Raw genomic sequence first — 21,306 nt, 5'->3', positions numbered from 1 at the left:
AGCGCTGCTGTATGTAATTTGCGCCGAATTATGTGCCCCCCTCTCTTTTCAACCCTCTTCTCTACCGTGGTATAAGCAGCGGAGAGTCCGGGGAGCTTCCTCTCAGCGGTGCTGTGGAGAAAAAATGGCGCTGGTGAGTGCTGAGGGAGAAGCCCCGCCCCCTCGGCGGCGGGCTTCTGTCCCGCTTAAACTGTAAAATTGGTGGGGGCTCATACATATATACAGTGCCCAGCTGTATATATGTTATATTTTTGCTAAAAAGAGGTTTATATTGCTGCCCAGGGCGCCCCCCCTGCGCCCTGCACCCTTACAGTGACCGGAGTATGTGAGGTGTATGGGAGCAATGGCGCACAGCTGCAGTGCTGTGCGCTACCTCAGTGAAGATCATGAACTCTGTGGAGCCCGTCTATCCCCATGGTCCTTACGGAGTCCCCAGCATCCTCTAGGACGTTAGAGAAACTAGGATTTTAATACCTACCGGTAAATCCTTTTCTCTTAGTCTGTTGAGGATGCTGGGCACTCGTCCCAGTGTGTACTGTGTCTGCAGTTATTAAATGGCCCTTAACTCCAGAACATTTATGTGGAGACAACTTTCCTGACTTGACCATCTTCCTTGGACGTTTTCCCCCTGTGTGACTGCTCCCCAGCCTCGGAGGGTTGCATCTGTGGTCCCTAGGATCCAGTCCTGGATCCCGAACCATCGCCCCTCTAGGAGGTGAGAACTGTGCAGCCACCAATGGAGTGAGATTCTGGTCTTGGAAGACAGGATTATCCTCCGGTGCATGTGTAGGTGGGATCCGGACCAATTGTCCAACAGGTCCCACTGGAACACTCTGGCATGGAACCTGCCAAACTGAATGGTCTCGTAGGCCACAACCATCTTCCCCAGCAACTGAATGCATTGATGGATTAACACTCTTGCTGGTTTCAGAATTTGTTTGACCAGACTCTGGATCTCCATAGCCTTTCCACTGGAAGAAAACCTCTTCTGTGTCCAGTATGTGTTATGATTCCAGCACTCTGGTCAGAGAAGATCTTATGGCAAGGACCGGTGCACTGGAACGGAATGCTGGGGAAGGGAGCAGGACAGGAAAATAGCCCCTGGCGCCCTAACTCTGTTGTCTCACCCGTGTTGTCAGAAATCCCCTGCGAGACTATGGTTTCTTGAGCCCTTGGCAGCCGCGTTTGAAGGGCGGATTATGTCTGCCCAACTTCGATGCCCCCCGGTCTTAATGAGAGACAAAGGGAAACCCGAGACAGGGTGATAACAAGAGGCCCTCTAACTAAACAACCAGGCCAGGGGCTAAGCAAACTCAAAACTATAATATGTGCGGAGAAACCGCCAGGAAAAAGGACAACCAAAATATCCACTTGTCCAATTCTCCTACCCGGCACCGCCGAGTACCGGAGAGGACTTGTGGAAGCGGAACCCTCCGCAAATGCTCCAAACACAAAATATAAAAGGTAAAGCGGCTGAGCCGCAACACACGGCAGAGCCGCAACTCACGAACACCACTGGATATAAAACGGTGATCAGTCAGGACTCCAGGGAACCAAACGACCTCTTGGGATGAGATGACAACTCCCGAATACCGGACTTCTGCGGACTGGAATGACCGGATACAGCAGGACTGGAAACAGACTCTCAGCAAACAAAGGCAGCATGCAGGAAGCTATTACCGGCATCTGTGAGAAGCCCTGGGAGTGTATTTAACAAGGAGTCCTCCAATCAGCTGCTAAAGGCTGATTAGAATAAATGCTGTGCAGCTGCCTTGCTGCACGGCCAGAGAGCAGGTGAATATCTTAATTTCCTAAAACTTAGCAACGGGGAACGCGGTCCACCAGTGGCGTCCCCGTTGCTAGGGTCCGTGCGGCTCAGCGCGCCCGGCGTCTAGCGTTGCTAGGGAGCCGGCGGCTGTACGTGCACGGCATCTCTAGTTGCTAGGCGCCGGGCCGCGCAGACCATCAAGCGGACCCCGGCGCCTAACAGTACCCCCCCCTTGAGGAGGGGTCAAGGAACCCCTAAAGCCAGGTTTCTGAGGAAATTCCCGAAAAAATGCCCTCTTGAGCCTCGGGGCATGAAGATCCTTATCCAGGACCCAAGACCTTTCCTCCGGACCATAGCCTTTCCAGTGAACCAGAAAATACAGCCGATCCCGGGACAATTTGGAATCGAGAACCTTCTCTACCAAGAACTCCTGTTGTCCCTGTACATCCACTGGAGATCTACCCTGAGAGATCTTCCGAGGAAATCTACTGGAAGAAACGTATTGTTTCAACAGGGAACAATGAAACGTATTTCCAATCCTGAGAGATCTTGGTAAACGTAACCGAAAGGCAACTGGGTTGACTCTTTTAATAATAAGAAATGGCCAAATAAATTTGGGTCCCAGTCTAGCTGAGGATTGTCGAAGCCTGATGTTGCGAGTCGACAACCACACCCTATCTCCCACCTTAAAAGTGCAAGGACGTCGGAGCCTGTCAGAAAATTTCTTCTCTCGAAAGGCCGCTTTTCTGAGAGCAAGGTGCACCTTTTTCCAAATGGCTCTGAGATGGGAGGTTAAGGTAAGCGAGGAGACTGAGGAATGATGAAAAAAAGAATTAGCTCTGGGGTGAAAACCAAAAACTGAAAAGAATGGAGACTCTTTAGTGGAGGAATGACAAGAATTATTGTAAGCAAATTCAGCCAACGGAAGAAACTCGGACCAATCATTCTGGAGTTTGGCTGAATACAAGCGCAAATATTGTTTCAATGATTGGTTAACTCGTTCGGTTTGCCCGTTGGATTGTGGGTGGTAACCGGATGTTAACGACAATTTCATCTTCAATGAGGCACAAAAACATTTCCAGAATTGTGCGATGAATTGTGGACCCCGATCAGAAACAATATCAGTAGGCAACCCATGAAGCCTGAATACATGGCGGAGAAACAAAACTGCCAACCCTTGGGCAGAAGGCAATCGGGGAAGAGCAATAAAATGAGCCATTTTACTAAAACGGTCCACTACCACCCATATGACTCGGAATCCGGCTGAAAGGGGAAGGTCAACCACAAAATCCATGGAAATATGAGACCATGGCCTGAGAGGAACATTTAAGGGCATAAGTTGCCCGATGGGCAAGGAACGGGGAACCTTATGCTGTGCACAAACCTGACATGAATAAACAAATTCCTTGACGTCTTTAGAAAGACCAGGCCACCATACTGAGCGAGAGACTAACTCCAATGTCTTAGAGACTCCTGGATGCCCTGAAACTTTGTTATCATGGAATTCCGTTAAAACAGTAACTCTCAAAAACTCAGGGACGTAAAGACGACCAGCAGGAGTAATTCTAGGAGCTTGGTGTTGAAGCTGTTTTAACTGGGTAAATAAATCTTGTGTGAGGCCCGCCCAGATGACCGAAGATGGAAGTATGGGGGTAACAGGATTGTTATTGTGAACCGGAAGAAAGCTATGTGACAGGGCATCAGCCTTAGTATTCTTGGAACCAGGCCTGAAAGTGATTATAAATTTGAAACGCGTAAAAAAAATAATGCCCAACGTGCCTGCCGGGCATTAAGCCGCTTAGCTGATTCAATCTATTGCAGGTTCTTATGGTCAGTCAATACCGAAATAGTATGTTTTGCTCCCTCCAGCCAATGCCTCCACTCCTCGAAAGCCCATTTTACCGCCAGTAACTCCCGATTACCAACGTCATAGTTGGATTCAGCGGAGGAGAATTTCCTGGACATAAAGGCACAAGGATGTAACTCCAGAGACTCCGGATCCTTTTGAGAAAGGATAGCCCCCACTCCAACCTCCGAGGCATCAACCTCCACCACAAAGGGCAATTCCGGATTAGGATGTCTGAGGACTGGAGCCGAGACAAAGGCTTGTTTCAAGGCCCGAAAGGACAACTCAGCTTCACGCGACCAGTTGGTAGGATCCGCTCCTTTCTTTGTCAGAGCTACAATGGGAGCAACCAGGTCAGAAAAAGAATGAATGAACCTTCTATAATAATTCGCAAACCCTAAAAAACGCTTAATTGCTTTTAAATTGGTGGGTTGCGCCCAACTAAGGATGGCCTGGAGTTTCTTTGGTTCCATGGAAAATTATGTACCCTAAAAAAGATACTTCCGTGACATGAAACTCACACTTCTCCAGCTTGGCATATAAATGATTCTCACATAAATTTTGAAGAACCAGACGCACCTGGGTAACATGTTGTTCCATTGATTTAGAAAAAATCAGGATGTCGTCTAAGTAAACGACCACGAATTTCCCTAGGAAGTCACGGAGCACATCGTTAATGAGGTCTTGAAAAACTGCCGGAGCATTGGACAGGCCGAACGGCATCACCAGGTATTCGTAGTGACCCGACTGAGTACTGAAGGCCGTTTTCCACTCATCTCCAGATTTAATTCGGATGAGGTTGTACGCTCCTCTAAGGTCAATTTTAGAAAAAATCACAGCAGAACGTAACTGATCAAAGAGTACAGAAATCAACGGCAAAGGATAGGTGTTTTTAACTGAGATCTTATTCAGGGCTCTAAAATCAATGCAAGGTCTAAGCGAGCCATCCTTTTTCTCCACAAAGAAGAAGCCTGCACTTAAAGGAGATTTTGATGGTCTAATAAATCCTTTCTCAAGGCTCTCCTTTACATAATCATTCATAGCCGCAGTTTCTGGCCCGGATAATGCATATAATCTTCCCTTTGGCAATGCGGCACCAGAAATTAACTCAATAGCACAATCATAAGGCCGATGGGGAGGCAGAATGTCCGCATTGCCTTTGGAGAAAACATCAGCAAACTCCTGGTATTCCACCGGAATGAGTTCTGGAATGATAGCTGCTACTCTGACTGGAAACGTGATACATTCCTTATCACAAAAAGTACCCCAATGTGAAATCTCCCCCGACCGCCAATCAATGGTGGGATTATGAAAGGCCAGCCAAGGGTGACCCAGAACAACTGGAACTGCTGGGCAATGTGTAAGAAAGAACTCGATTTTCTCGGAATGTAGAGCTCCTACTGTAAGTAGTACAGGGGGTGTACGGAGAGAAATAATCCCATTAGACAGCGGACTCCCATCTAAGCCATGCATGGTGACACACCTACCCAAAGGTAACTGAGGAATGCCTAAGGCCTTAGCCCAAGTTAAATCCATAAAGTTTCCTGCAGCTCCACTGTCAACAAAAGCCGACACCAAAGAACTGAGGCTGCCAAAGGAAACTTTAACTGGGACTAAAAGGGAGTTATTCGAGGAGATAAGCTGCAGACCTAGGTGAACCCCCTCACAATTCACCTGGTCAAAGCGTTTCCCGACTTGTTTGGACAATTACGAGCAAAATGTCCCTTACCCCCACAGTACAGACAAAGACCAGAATTTTGCCTTCTGGCTCTTTCTTCAGGAGACAGCCGGGAGAGACCCATCTGCATGGTCTCCTCTACGTCTTCAGGAATGGAATATACACACGGACTTGACCTTACAGGTGCTCCTTTTTCAGCCCTCCGCTCTCTGAGACGACGATCAATCTTAATAGAAAGCTCCATGAGTTTATCGAGAGTCTCAGGAGCGGGGTACTGAAGGAGACTGTCTTTTATAGACTCTGATAAGCCGAGGCGAAACTGACTGCGCAGGGCTGGGTCATTCCAGCCACAGTCGTTCGACCAACGGCGAAACTCCGTACAATAAACCTCTGCAGGATTTCTACCCTGTCTGAGAGCGCGCAACTGACTTTCAGCGGACGCCTCTCTATCAGGGTCATCATACAAGAGCCCTAAAGACTCAAAAAAAGCGTCAATTGACAACAATTCCGGATCCTCTGCTCTTAAACCAAATGCCCAGGTCTGAGGATCCCCCTGGAGCAAAGAAATAATAAACCCGACCCGCTGAGATTCAGTACCCGAGGAAGTCGGTCTTAAACGAAAATAAAGTTTACAGGATTCTTTAAAATTGAAAAACTCTTTTCTATCACCAGAAAAACGGTCAGGCAAATGCATCTTTGGTTCAGGGACTACCCTTGGGGAAGCTCGCAAAAGATCTTCCTGCGACTTCACCCGAAGAAAAAGATCCTGAACCATCTGAGTAAGTTCTTGAATCTGGCTGACTAAGAGCTGACCAGGATTTGGCCCTAAACCTGTTGGATTCATGAGGCCGATAAACTCTCACAAAACTGAATGAGAAAAAATTAAACCCCGTTTAATTTTAAGTTTTGGTATGGCCGGTAATAATGTTATGATTCCAGCACTCTGGTCAGAGAAGATCTTATGGCAAGGACTGGAGCACTGGAACGGAATGCTGGGGAAGGGAGCAGGACAGGAAAATAGCCCCTTGCGCCCTAACTCTGTTGTCTCACCCATGTTGTCAGAAATCCCCTGCGAGACTATGGTTTCTTGAGCCCTTGGCAGCCGCGTTTGAAGGGCGGATTATGTCTGCCCAACTTCGATGCCCCCCGGTCTTAATGAGAGACAAAGGGAAACCTGAGACAGGGTGATAACAAGAGGCCCTCTAACTAAACAACCAGGCCAGGGGCTAAGCAAACTCAAAACTATAATATGTGCGGAGAAACCGCCAGGAAAAAGGACAACCAAAATATCCACTTGTCCAATTCTCCTACCCGGCACCGCCAAGTACCAGAGAGGACTTGTGGAAGCGGAACCCTCTGCAAATGCTCCAAACACAAAATATAAAAGGTAAAGCGGCTGAGCCGCAACACACGGCAGAGCCGCAACTCACGAACACCACTGGATATAAAACGGTGATCAGTCAGGACTCCAGGGAACCAAACGACCTCTTGGGATGAGATGACAACTCCCGAATACCGGACTTCTGCGGACTGGAATGACCGGATACAGCAGGACTGGAAACAGACTCTCAGCAAACAAAGGCAGCATGCAGGAAGCTATTACCGGCGTCTGTGAGAAGCCCTGGGAGTGTATTTAACAAGGAGTCCTCCAATCAGCTGCTAAAGGCTGATTAGAATAAATGCCGTGCAGCTGCCTTGCTGCACGGCCAGAGAGCAGGTGAATATCTTAATTTCCTAAAGCCTAGCAACGGGGAACGCGGTCCGCCAGTGGCGTCCCCGTTGCTAGGGTCCGTGCGGCTCAGCGCACCCGGCGTCTAGCGTTGCTAGGGAGCCGGCGGCTGTACGTGCACGGCGTCTCTAGTTGCTAGGCGCCGGGCCGCGCAGACCATCAAGCGGACCCCGGCGCCTAACAGTATGACTCCCAAAAACAACAACCGCGTCATTGGGACCAACTGCGATTTTGGCAAGTTTAGGAGCCAACCATGTTGTTGAAGAACTGTCAGGGAGAGTGCAATGTTTTGCACCAACTGGTCCCTGGATCTCGCCTTTATCAGGAGATCATCCAAGTACGGGATAATTGTGACTCCTTGCTTGCGAAGGAGAACCATAATTTCCACCATCACCCTGGTGAAAATCCTCGGAGCCGTGGACAGACCAAACGGCAATGTCTGAAATTGGTCATGACAATCCTGAATTGCAAACCTTAGGTAGCTTGAGGCAGTGGCTAAATGGGAACATGTAAGTAGGCATCCTTTATGTCTACCAAAACCATGAAATCTCCGTCCTCCGGACTGGAGATCACTGCCCTGAGAAAATTCCATCTTGAAATTGAATTTCTTTAGGAAGAAATTGAGGGATTTCAGATTTAAGATTGGTCTGACTGAGCCGTCCGGCTTCGGGACCACGAAGAGGCTTGAATAAAAACCTTCTCCCTGCTGACTAAGGCCAATTTGAACAATCGGTGAGGGGGAACGTCTTGAAACCCCAGTTTGTACCCTTGGGACACTATTTGTAAAACCCACGAGTCCAGGTCCGAATGAATCCAGAACTGACTGAAGAGTTTTAGACGTGCCCCCACTGGTGTGGGCTCCTGCAAGAAAGCCCCAGTGTCATGCAGTGGATTTGGCAGAAGCAGAGGACAATCTCTGGTCCTGCAATCTTGAAGAGGCTACAGACCTCTTCCTTTTCCTTCCTCTACCTGCAAAGAAAGGGGAATCTAAACTTCTTGCATATCTATTGGGCCAAAATGACTGCGGTAGATAATGATGCGTCTTCATCCGTTGACAGGGAACATAGGGCAAGAAGGTTGACTTACCATTGAAATGAGGATGCATCTTGCTGCCTTTCCAATGAAGCAAGTTTAATTTAGTAATAGGTGAAAAACCATCCTTACAAAGGTGTTAATCAGAGACTTGGCTTTGTGGACACTTTTCAGAGAACAAATTTGTTAGCATAAAAATAAAGCCAGAAAATGAAGAGCTGTTTAATCACTCAATTGGATTTTTCTGCCAGCATATTTTTTTTCTCTGCAACCCACTGCTAAATTGTGCTTCCTAGCTATTTTTATAAAATCACTGAATCAAATCTAACTCTGATTACATCAGAGAAGGCCAGGTACCCTACACCATAACAGGGGGTTTGAAATTTTGACTTGTCTACTTAAAGATCACCAAAATCTGATAACAAGGTCAATTAGGTCCCTGGGTGGGATTGAACCACCAACCTTATGGTTAATAGCCGTACATACTAACTGATTGCGCCACAGAGACACTTTGCAAAAGTTCATACTGACAAAGGCTAATAAGCATTCATCTAAAACGTTTCCTAGAAAAACTTTAAAAAGTCAATAATCTGGAGAGTTTTTGTAAGATGTTTCTTCCATCAACCAACGAAGAAACACATTGGTACTTTCCCATGATGAGTGAGTGCTTCAGGATCTCTTGCACTTACATGTGCAGCAGAGTACTGCAATGGAAGCATGCTGGGCCCATAACCCAGAGGTAGGCAGATTGAAACTATCCTCTGCTATATGCATTTTTTTTTGTTAATTAAAGTAATCCAAAACTGGGATTGATATTTTGTCTCTTTTATTTTTACTTAAAGTACAATAACTTTTACCATTTTAATTTGTTTTAATAGAATATCGACAGTATTGTTTTCTTTCAAAAATCCACTTCATTTTCTGTACCCTATTATTAAAATGGTAATTGACAAAAACAAACTACATTGTCACCAGAAGAGCAATACAAAATGTACAAGTGATATATTAAAATCATCTTTCCAGCTTGAATTTCAATGATGCATTGGGTCAACAATTTTGTGAGAAACATCTTCACCCTTAAATAAAGATTTTCTTAATTCCTTACCTGTGTGCTAATTAGATATCACCTTGTTTTCACATTAAACAGACTTCCACATGAGAAAGCAGCAAGGATGCAGTGGCGTTAATGTTTCCTGGTGTCAACCTGTATTATTTCAGTAGACATTGAAATGAGGATACATCTTGCTGCCTTTCCAATGAAGCAAGTTTAATTTAGTAATAGGTGAAAAACCATCCCTACAAAGGTGTTAATCAGAGACTTGGCTTTGTGGACACTTTTCAGAGAACAAATTTGTTAGCATAAAAATAAAGCCAGAAAATGAAGAGCTGTTTAATCACGCAATTTGATTTTTTTGCCAGCATATTTCTTTTTCTCTGCAACCCACTGCTAAATTGTGCTTCCTAGATGTTTTTATAAAATCACTGAATCAAATCTAACTCTGATTACATCAGAGAAGGCCAGGTACCCTACACCATAACAGGGGGTATGAAATTTGACTTGTCTACTTAAAGATCACCAAAATCTGATAACAAGGTCAATTACGTCCCTGGGTTGGATTGAACCACCAACCTTTTGGTTAATAGCCGTACACACTAACTGATTGCGCCACAGAGACACTTTGCAAAAGTCCATACTGACAATTGCTAATAAGCATTCATCTAAAACGATTCCTAGAAAAACTTAAAAAAGTCAATAATCTGGAGAGTTTTTGTAAGATGTTTCTTCTATCAACCAACGAAGAAACACATTGGTACTTTCCCATGATGAGTGAGTGCTTCAGGATCTCTTGCACTTACATGTGCAGCAGAGTACAGCAATGGAAGCATGCTGGGCCCATAACCCAGAGGTAGGCAGATTGAAACTATCCTCTGCTATATGCATTTTTTTGTTTGTTAATTAAAGTAATCCAAAACTGGGATTGATATTTTGGCTCTTTTATTTTTACTTAAAGTACAATAACTTTTACCATTTTAATTTGTTTTAATAGTATATTGACAGTATTGTTTTCTTTCAAAAATCCACTTAATTTTCTTTACCCTATTATTAAAATGGTAATTGACAAAAACAAACTACATTGTCACCAGAAGAGCAATACAAAATGTACAAGTGATATATTAAAATCATCTTTCCAGCTTGAATTTCAATGATGCATTGGGGCAACGATTTTGTGAGAAACATCTTCACCCTTTAATAAAGATTTTCTTAATTCCTTACCTGTGTGCTAATTAGATATCACCTTGTTTTCACATTAAACAGACTTCCACATGAGAAAGCAGCAAGGATGCAGTGGCGTTAATGTTTCCTGGTGTCAACCTGTATTATTTCAGTAGACATTGAAATGAGGATGCATCTTGCTGCCTTTCCAATGAAGCAAGTTTAATTTAGTAATAGGTGAAAAACCATCCTTACAAAGGTGTTAATCAGAGACTTGGCTTTGTGGACACTTTTCAGAGAACAAATTTGTTAGCATAAAAATAAAGCCAGAAAATAAAGAGCTGTTTAATCACTCAATTGGATTTTTCTGCCAGCATATTTTTTTTCTCTGCAAACCACTGCTAAATTGTGCTTCCTAGCTGTTTTTATAAAATCACTGAATCAAATCTAACTCTGATTACATCAGAGAAGGCCAGGTACCCTACACAATAACAGGGGGTATGAAATTTGACTTGTCTACTTAAAGATCACCAAAATCTGATAACAAGGTCAATTAGGTCCCTGGGTGGGATTGAACCACCAACCTTTTGGTTAATAGCCGTACATACTAACTGATTGCGCCACAGAGACACTTTGTAAAAGTGTATACTGACAAAGGCTAATAAGCATTCATCTAAAACGTTTCCTAGAAAAACTTTAAAAAGTCAATAATCTGGAGAGTTTTTGTAAGATGTTTCTTCCATCAACCAACGAAGAAACACATTGGTACTTTCCCATGATGAGTGAGTGCTTCAGGATCTCTTGCACTTACATGTGCAGCAGAGTACAGCAATGGAAGCATGCTGGGCCCATAACCCAGAGGTAGGCAGATTGAAACTATCTTCTGCTATATGCATTTTTTTTGTTAATTAAAGAAATCCAAAACTGGGATTGATATTTTGGCTCTTTTATTTTTACTTAAAGTACAACAACTTTTACCATTTTAATTTGTTTTAATAGTATATTGACAGTATTGGTTTCTTTCAAAAATCCACTTCATTTTCTTTACCCTATTATTAAAATGGTAATTGACAAAAACAAACTACATTGTCACCAGAAGAGCAATACAAAATGTACAAGTGATATATTAAAATCATATTTCCAGCTTGAATTTCAATGATGCATTGGGGCAACGATTTTGTGAGAAACATCTTCACCCTTAAATAAAGATTTTCTTAATTCCTTACCTGTGTGCTAATTAGATATCACCTTGTTTTCATATTAAACAGACTTCCACATGAGAAAGCAGCAAGGATGCAGTGGCGTTAATGTTTCCTGGTGTCAACTTGTATTATTTCAGTAGACATTGAAATGAGGATGCATCTTGCTGCCTTTCCAATGAAGCAAGTTTAATTTAGTAATAGGTGAAAAACCATCCTTACAAAGGTGTTAATCAGAGACTTGGCTTTGTGGACACTTTTCAGAGAACAAATTTGTTAGCATAAAAATAAAGCCAGAAAATGAAGAGCTGTTTAATCACTCAATTGGATTTTTCTGCCAGCATATTTTTTTTCTCTGCAACCCACTGCTAAATTGTGCTTCCTAGCTATTTTTATAAAATCACTGAATCAAATCTAACTCTGATTACATCAGAGAAGGCCAGGTACCCTACACCATAACAGGGGGTTTGAAATTTTGACTTGTCTACTTAAAGATCACCAAAATCTGATAACAAGGTCAATTAGGTCCCTGGGTGGGATTGAACCACCAACCTTATGGTTAATAGCCGTACATACTAACTGATTGCGCCACAGAGACACTTTGCAAAAGTTCATACTGACAAAGGCTAATAAGCATTCATCTAAAACGTTTCCTAGAAAAACTTTAAAAAGTCAATAATCTGGAGAGTTTTTGTAAGATGTTTCTTCCATCAACCAACGAAGAAACACATTGGTACTTTCCCATGATGAGTGAGTGCTTCAGGATCTCTTGCACTTACATGTGCAGCAGAGTACTGCAATGGAAGCATGCTGGGCCCATAACCCAGAGGTAGGCAGATTGAAACTATCCTCTGCTATATGCATTTTTTTTTGTTAATTAAAGTAATCCAAAACTGGGATTGATATTTTGTCTCTTTTATTTTTACTTAAAGTACAATAACTTTTACCATTTTAATTTGTTTTAATAGAATATCGACAGTATTGTTTTCTTTCAAAAATCCACTTCATTTTCTGTACCCTATTATTAAAATGGTAATTGACAAAAACAAACTACATTGTCACCAGAAGAGCAATACAAAATGTACAAGTGATATATTAAAATCATCTTTCCAGCTTGAATTTCAATGATGCATTGGGTCAACAATTTTGTGAGAAACATCTTCACCCTTAAATAAAGATTTTCTTAATTCCTTACCTGTGTGCTAATTAGATATCACCTTGTTTTCACATTAAACAGACTTCCACATGAGAAAGCAGCAAGGATGCAGTGGCGTTAATGTTTCCTGGTGTCAACCTGTATTATTTCAGTAGACATTGAAATGAGGATACATCTTGCTGCCTTTCCAATGAAGCAAGTTTAATTTAGTAATAGGTGAAAAACCATCCCTACAAAGGTGTTAATCAGAGACTTGGCTTTGTGGACACTTTTCAGAGAACAAATTTGTTAGCATAAAAATAAAGCCAGAAAATGAAGAGCTGTTTAATCACGCAATTTGATTTTTTTGCCAGCATATTTCTTTTTCTCTGCAACCCACTGCTAAATTGTGCTTCCTAGATGTTTTTATAAAATCACTGAATCAAATCTAACTCTGATTACATCAGAGAAGGCCAGGTACCCTACACCATAACAGGGGGTATGAAATTTGACTTGTCTACTTAAAGATCACCAAAATCTGATAACAAGGTCAATTACGTCCCTGGGTGGGATTGAACCACCAACCTTTTGGTTAATAGCCGTACACACTAACTGATTGCGCCACAGAGACACTTTGCAAAAGTCCATACTGACAATTGCTAATAAGCATTCATCTAAAACGATTCCTAGAAAAACTTAAAAAAGTCAATAATCTGGAGAGTTTTTGTAAGATGTTTCTTCTATCAACCAACGAAGAAACACATTGGTACTTTCCCATGATGAGTGAGTGCTTCAGGATCTCTTGCACTTACATGTGCAGCAGAGTACAGCAATGGAAGCATGCTGGGCCCATAACCCAGAGGTAGGCAGATTGAAACTATCCTCTGCTATATGCATTTTTTTGTTTGTTAATTAAAGTAATCCAAAACTGGGATTGATATTTTGGCTCTTTTATTTTTACTTAAAGTACAATAACTTTTACCATTTTAATTTGTTTTAATAGTATATTGACAGTATTGTTTTCTTTCAAAAATCCACTTAATTTTCTTTACCCTATTATTAAAATGGTAATTGACAAAAACAAACTACATTGTCACCAGAAGAGCAATACAAAATGTACAAGTGATATATTAAAATCATCTTTCCAGCTTGAATTTCAATGATGCATTGGGGCAACGATTTTGTGAGAAACATCTTCACCCTTTAATAAAGATTTTCTTAATTCCTTACCTGTGTGCTAATTAGATATCACCTTGTTTTCACATTAAACAGACTTCCACATGAGAAAGCAGCAAGGATGCAGTGGCGTTAATGTTTCCTGGTGTCAACCTGTATTATTTCAGTAGACATTGAAATGAGGATGCATCTTGCTGCCTTTCCAATGAAGCAAGTTTAATTTAGTAATAGGTGAAAAACCATCCTTACAAAGGTGTTAATCAGAGACTTGGCTTTGTGGACACTTTTCAGAGAACAAATTTGTTAGCATAAAAATAAAGCCAGAAAATAAAGAGCTGTTTAATCACTCAATTGGATTTTTCTGCCAGCATATTTTTTTTCTCTGCAAACCACTGCTAAATTGTGCTTCCTAGCTGTTTTTATAAAATCACTGAATCAAATCTAACTCTGATTACATCAGAGAAGGCCAGGTACCCTACACCATAACAGGGGGTTTGAAATTTTGACTTGTCTACTTAAAGATCACCAAAATCTGATAACAAGGTCAATTAGGTCCCTGGGTGGGATTGAACCACCAACCTTTTGGTTAATAGCCGTACATACTAACTGATTGCGCCACAGAGACACTTTGTAAAAGTGTATACTGACAAAGGCTAATAAGCATTCATCTAAAACGTTTCCTAGAAAAACTTTAAAAAGTCAATAATCTGGAGAGTTTTTGTAAGATGTTTCTTCCATCAACCAACGAAGAAACACATTGGTACTTTCCCATGATGAGTGAGTGCTTCAGGATCTCTTGCACTTACATGTGCAGCAGAGTACAGCAATGGAAGCATGCTGGGCCCATAACCCAGAGGTAGGCAGATTGAAACTATCTTCTGCTATATGCATTTTTTTTGTTAATTAAAGAAATCCAAAACTGGGATTGATATTTTGGCTCTTTTATTTTTACTTAAAGTACAACAACTTTTACCATTTTAATTTGTTTTAATAGTATATTGACAGTATTGGTTTCTTTCAAAAATCCACTTCATTTTCTTTACCCTATTATTAAAATGGTAATTGACAAAAACAAACTACATTGTCACCAGAAGAGCAATACAAAATGTACAAGTGATATATTAAAATCATATTTCCAGCTTGAATTTCAATGATGCATTGGGGCAACGATTTTGTGAGAAACATCTTCACCCTTAAATAAAGATTTTCTTAATTCCTTACCTGTGTGCTAATTAGATATCACCTTGTTTTCATATTAAACAGACTTCCACATGAGAAAGCAGCAAGGATGCAGTGGCGTTAATGTTTCCTGGTGTCAACTTGTATTATTTCAGTAGACATTGAAATGAGGATGCATCTTGCTGCCTTTCCAATTAAGCAAGTTTAATTTAGTAATAGGTGAAAAACCATCCTTACAAAGGTGTTAATCAGAGACTTGGCTTTGTGGACACTTTTCAGAGAACAAATTTGTTAGCATAAAAATAAAGCCAGAAAATGAAGAGCTGTTTAATCACTCGATTGGATTTTTCTGCCAGCATATTTTTTTTCTCTGCAACCCACTGCTAAATTGTGCTTCCTAGCTGTTTTTTTATAAAATCACTGAATCAAATCTAACTCTGATTACATCAGAGAAGGCCATGTACCCTACACCATAAGAGGGGGTTTGAAATTTTGACTTGTCTACTTAAATATCACCAAAATCTGATCACAAGTTTAATTACGTCCCTGGGTGGGATTGAACCACCAACCTTTCGGTTAATAGCCGAACACACTAACCGATTGCGCCACAGAGACACTTTGCAAAAAGCGCATACTGACAAAGGTTAATAAGCATACATCTAGAACGTTTCCTAGAAAAACATAAAAAAATCAATAATCTGGAGAGTTTTTGTAAGATGTTTCTTCCATCAACCAACGAATAAACACATTGGTACTTTCCCATGATGAGTGAGTGCTTCAGGATCTCTTGCACTTACATGTGCAGCAGAGTACTGCAATGGAAGCATGCTGGACCCATAACCCAGAGGTAGGCAGATTGAAACTATCCTTTGCTATATGCATTTTTTTTGTTAATTTAAGTAATCAAAACTGGGATTGATATTTTTGCTCTTTTATTTTTACTTAAAGTACAATAACTTTTACCATTTTAATTTGTTTTAATAGTATATTGACAGTATAGTTTTCTTTCAAAAATCCACTTAATTTTCTTTACCCTGTTATTAAAATGGTAATTGACAAAAAAAACTACATTGTCACCAGAAGAGCAATACAAAATGTACAAGTGATATATTAAAATCATCTTTCCAGCTTGAATTTCAATGATGCATTGGGGCAACAATTTTGTGAGAAACATCTTCACCCTTAAATAAAGATTTTCGTAATTCCTTACCTGTGTGCTAATTAGATATCACCTTGTTTTCACATTAAACAGACTTCCACATGAGAAAGCAGCAAGGATGCAGTGGCGTTAATGTTTCCTGGTGTCAACCTGTATTATTTCAGTAGACATTGAAATGAGGATGCATCTTGCTGCCTTTCCAATGAAGCAAGTTTAATTTAGTAATAGGTGAAAAACCATCCCTACAAAGGTGTTAATCAGAGACTTGGCTTTGTGGACACTTTTCAGAGAACAAATTTGTTAGCATAAAAATTAAGCAAGAAAATTAAGAGCTGTTAAATCAAGCAATTTGATTTTTTTGCAAGCATATTTCTTTTTCTCTGCAACCCACTGCTAAATTGTGCTTCCTAGATGTTTTTATAAAATCACTGAATCAAATCTAACTCTGATTACATCAGAGAAGGCCAGGTACCCTACACAATAAGAGGGGGTTTGAAATTTTGACTTGTCTACTTAAATATCACCAAAATCTGATGACAAGGTCAATTACGTCCCTGGGTGGGATTGAACCACCAACCTTTTGGTTAAAAGCCGTACACACTAACTGATTGTGCCACAGAGACACTTTGCAAAAGTACATACTGACAAAGGCTAATAAGCATTCATCTAAAACGTTTCCTAGAAAAACTTAATAAAGTCAATAATCTGGAGAGTTTTTGTAAGATGTTTCTTCTATCAACCAACGAAGAAACACATTGGTACTTTCCCATGATGAGTGAGTGCTTCAGGATCTCTTGCACTTACATGTGCAGCAGAGTACAGCAATGGAAGCATGCTGGGCCCATAACCCAGAGGTAGGCAGATTGAAACTATCCTCTGCTATATGCATTTTTTTGTTTGTTAATTAAAGTAATCCAAAACTGGGATTGATATTTTGGCTCTTTTATTTTTACTTAAAGTACAATAACTTTTACCATTTTAATTTGTTTTAATAGTATATTGACAGTATTGTTTTCTTTCAAAAATCCACTTAATTTTCTTTACACTATTATTAAAATGGTAATTGACAAAAACAAACTACATTGTCACCAGAAGAGCAATACAAAATGTACAAGTGATATATTAAAATCATCTTTCCAGCTTGAATTTCAATGATGCATTGGGGCAACGATTTTGTGAGAAACATCTTCACCCTTAAATAAAGATTTTCTTAATTCCTTACCTGTGTGCTAATTAGATAACACCTTGTTTTCACATTAAACAGACTTCCACATGAGAAAGCAGCAAGGATGCAGTGGCGTTAATGTTTCCTGGTGTCAACCTGTATTATTTCAGTAGACATTGAAATGAGGATGCATCTTGCTGCCTTTCCAATGAAGCAAGTTTAATTTAGTAATAGGTGAAAAACCATCCTTACAAAGGTGTTAATCAGAGACTTGGCTTTGTGGACACTTTTCAGAGAACAAATTTGTTAGCATAAAAATAAAGCCAGAAAATAAAGAGCTGTTTAATCACTCAATTGGATTTTTCTGCCAGCATATTTTTTTTCTCTGCTACCCACTGCTAAATTGTGCTTCCTAGCTTTTTTTATAAAATCACTGAATCAAATCTAACTCTGATTACATCAGAGAAGGCCAGGTACCCTACACAATAACAGGGGGTATGAAATTTGACTTGTCTACTTAAAGATCACAAAAATCTGATAACAAGGTCAATTACGTCCCTGGGTGGGATTGAACCACTAACCTTTTGGTTAATAGCCGTACATACTAACTGATTGCGCCACAGAGACACTTTGCAAAAGTACATACTGACAAATGCTAATAAGCATTCATCTAAAACGTTTCCTAGAAAAACTTAAAAAAGTCAATAATCTGGAGAGTTTTTGTAAGATGTTTCTTCTATCAACCAACGAAGAAACACATTGGTACTTTCCCATGATGAGTGAGTGCTTCAGGATCTCTTGCACTTACATGTGCAGCAGAGTACAGCAATGGAAGCATGCTGGGCCCATAACCCAGAGGTAGGCAGATTGAAACTATCCTCTGCTATATGCATTTTTTTTTGTTAATTAAAGTAATCCAAAACTGGGATTGATATTTTGTCTCTTTTATTTTTACTTAAAGTACAATAACTTTTACCATTTTAATTTGTTTTAATAGTATATTGACAGTATTGTTTTCTTTCAAAAATCCACTTAATTTTCTTTACCCTATTATTAAAATGGTAATTGACAAAAACAAACTACATTGTCATCAGAAGAGCAATACAAAATGTACAAGTGATATATTAAAATCATCTTTCCAGCTTGAATTTCAACGATGCATTGGGGCAACGATTTTGTGAGAAACATCTTCACCCTTAAATAAAGATTTTCTTAATTCCTTACCTGTGTGCTAATTAGATATCACCAAACAAGGCTTCACCTTCATAGGGAAGAGACTCCCTTTCTTCTTGGAGTCAGCATCAGCATTCTCTTGGTGAATCCACAATGCCCTCCTATCCGACACTGCCATGAAATTGGCCCGTGAACTCAAGAGTCCTATATCCCTTGCAGTCTCACGTAAGTATGCTGCAGTGTCCTTGATATGATACAACGTAAGGAGTATCCCATCTCTCCAGGGTATCTATATCGGATGACAAGGTTTTCGACCAATTCTTGAATACTACTACTCACCCATGCACATGTATTTGTATTCTGTCCGCGGCGGGAAATGAATAAACAACCAGAATCCTTTTGGGGATTTGAAACCATTTTGTCGAGCTGGCCCAGACTTTCTCAAACAGAGATGGAGGAACGTTACATCAGCTTTCATTATATATCTATATATACATACATATAGACCCCTTTGTCAGGAACAGCAGGGTCTTCAGTGATTTTAATATGTCCATAATATCCACAATCATGTACTGAATGCTCCTTGCCAATATTGGATCTAATCAGGAAACTTATGGTCGACATAAGTATCAGTATCCGTGTCAGTATCAGTGTGTAGTAACTGGGCAAAATAACATTTTTGCGACCCAGCGGGGCCTGAGGGAAAAGAAACATAGCCATGAATATCACATCTATTCTCTACGTCTGTGTCTGGGACACAGATTTATCCAACCTTACTCTGATATTACTGAAACATTTACCCAGTCAGTTATCGGTGGTGCCAACAGGGCCACCATCATATGTCTGCATTCCTAATATAGTTTCCTCTTGGGAAAAACAGGTCAGATTTCTTTGTCTCAGATCTTCCTCTAGCCTTGTTCTTCTTTTGAGAGTTCCCTTGTGCTGCCTCAGTTGGATCTCCTTCACTTGACAGGGGGGTGCCCGAGCAGCGACCCTCCCCAGCTCTAGCCCAACTCCTACTTACGTGCCAAGTGAGATACTATGATCAGGAAGGTGCTTCTCCCAGGGCAAGGCTCACCCATTGCACTCTGGGTGTGCTGCTCCTGCGATTTCCCCAAATGTGGGACACTTGACTGCATAATTTGTGTTTCCACTGGTCTGCTTTCATATAATTCAGATCTCTTTGTCTCAGGTCTCTCTCCAGCCTAGTTTGCTGTCTGTTTCCACTTCTTTTTTTTTTAGCCCCTCCCTTCTATACCCTTGTGCACTATCCTGACTTCTCCTCCTGTCTGCTTACTTTGTGCCTTCCAACGCACAATGCGAACTACAGGTAGTGCTGCAGTGCCCACACCCTTTTACTTGCCTTACAGAGCAGCTCTGGAGCTGTTACAGTGCCAAGCTGCTGCAAGAAATCAGCTTGAATGCTTAAGGGGCTGGGGCATTGCCAACATGAGCCCCACACCGAAGGAGGGTGGGGGTGTTTAATGCGAACTAAGGGTCATCCAAGCGCCGCAAAAGGCCGCCATGCCCTGCATACCCCTTTTCTCTTTTCATATGCAGATGCGGGTTCCAGCCAACTTTGGCCCACTGCTTGGATGACATCACTGTATGCAAATCCGTCTTCTGCAGACCTTCCCCCAGGAATGCTTGTACTAGTTGTTGCATTTGGTTTGTTGTTTGGGGGTGCTTCAGTATTAGGCAGCCTTCTGCCGTCCCATGTTCATCTGAAAATATGTGTTCTCCCTGCAGTTGTTGTCCCCAGATGAGAGTTCCCTTGTGCTGCCTCAGTTGAATCTCCTTTACTTGACAGAGATATGCCTGAGCAGCGGCCCTCCCCAGCCCTATCCCAAATCATACTTATTTTGCATAGGAGATACCATGGTCATGAAGATTGTTCTCCCAGGGTGAGGTTCATTCATTGCATTCTGAGTATGCTACCCCCTGTGATTTCCCCAAATGTGGGAAACTCGACTGCATTATTTGTGGTAGTGGGGGACTGTGTTTGTGCTTTCCTCTGGTCAGCTCTGGTAAAAGTCAGATTTCTTTGTCTCAGATCTTCCTCTAGCCTTGTTCTTCTTTCGAGAGTTCCCTTGTGCTGCCTCAGTTGGATCTCCTTTACTTGACAGGGGGGTGCCCGAGCAGCGACCCTCCCCAGCTCTAGCCCAACTCCTACTTACGTGCCAAGTGAGATACTATGATCAGGAAGGTGCTTCTCCCAGGGCAAGGCTCACCCATTGCACTCTGGGTGTGCTGCTCCTGCGATTTCCCCAAATGTGGGACACTTGACTGCATAATTTGTGTTTCCACTGGTCTGCTTTCATATAATTCATATCTCTTTGTCTCAGGTCTCTCTCCAGCCTAGTTTGCTGTCTGTTTCCACTTCTTTTTTTTGAGCCCCTCCCTTCTATACCCTTGTGCACTATCCTGACTTCTCCTCCTGTCTGCTTACTTTGTGCCTTCCAATGCACAATGCGAACTACAGGTAGTGCTGCAGGGCCCACACCCTTTTACTTGCCTTACAGAGCAGCTCTGGAGCTGTTACAGTGCCAAGCTGCTGCAAGAAATCAGCTTGAATGCTTCAGGGGCTGGGGCATTGCCAACATGAGCACCACACCGAAGGAGGGTGGGGGTGTTTAATGCGAACTAAGGGTAATCCAAGCGCCGCAAAAGGCCGCCATGCCCTGCATACCCCTTTTCTCTTTTCATATGCAGATGAGGGTTCCAGCCAACTTTGGCCCACTGCTTGGATGACATCATTGTATGCAAATCCGTCTTCTGCAGACCTTCCCCCAGGAATGCTTGTACTAGTTATTGCATTTGGTTTGTTGTTTGGGGGTGCTTCAGTATTAGGC

The 21,306-nt window shown here is 41.6% G+C and overlaps 4 non-coding genes across 4 annotated transcripts; 3 read left to right on the top strand and 1 right to left on the bottom strand.

Moving 5' to 3' along the window:
- Positions 1-15,498: 15,498 nt before the first annotated feature.
- TRNAN-AUU (transfer RNA asparagine (anticodon AUU)) lies at positions 15,499-15,572 on the bottom strand. The gene has a single exon. It is a non-coding gene; the product is annotated as a tRNA-Asn (tRNA).
- A 3,898-nt stretch (positions 15,573-19,470) lies between these two features.
- Positions 19,471-19,633, top strand: LOC135023898 (U1 spliceosomal RNA). The gene has a single exon (XR_010220789.1). It is a non-coding gene; the product is annotated as a U1 spliceosomal RNA (small nuclear RNA).
- Positions 19,634-20,307: 674 nt separating this feature from the next.
- On the top strand, positions 20,308-20,471 carry LOC135023914 (U1 spliceosomal RNA). The gene has a single exon (XR_010220803.1). It is a non-coding gene; the product is annotated as a U1 spliceosomal RNA (small nuclear RNA).
- Positions 20,472-20,623: 152 nt separating this feature from the next.
- LOC135023904 (U1 spliceosomal RNA) lies at positions 20,624-20,786 on the top strand. Its single transcript, XR_010220793.1, has one exon. It is a non-coding gene; the product is annotated as a U1 spliceosomal RNA (small nuclear RNA).
- Positions 20,787-21,306: the final 520 nt, after the last annotated feature.

Source organism: Pseudophryne corroboree, unplaced genomic scaffold, assembly GCF_028390025.1.
Source record: "Pseudophryne corroboree isolate aPseCor3 unplaced genomic scaffold, aPseCor3.hap2 scaffold_401, whole genome shotgun sequence".
Taxonomy (NCBI): Eukaryota; Metazoa; Chordata; class Amphibia; order Anura; family Myobatrachidae; genus Pseudophryne; species Pseudophryne corroboree.
The sequence above is the reverse complement of the archived record's forward strand: the minus strand, read 5'-3'. Positions and strand labels throughout refer to the sequence as shown.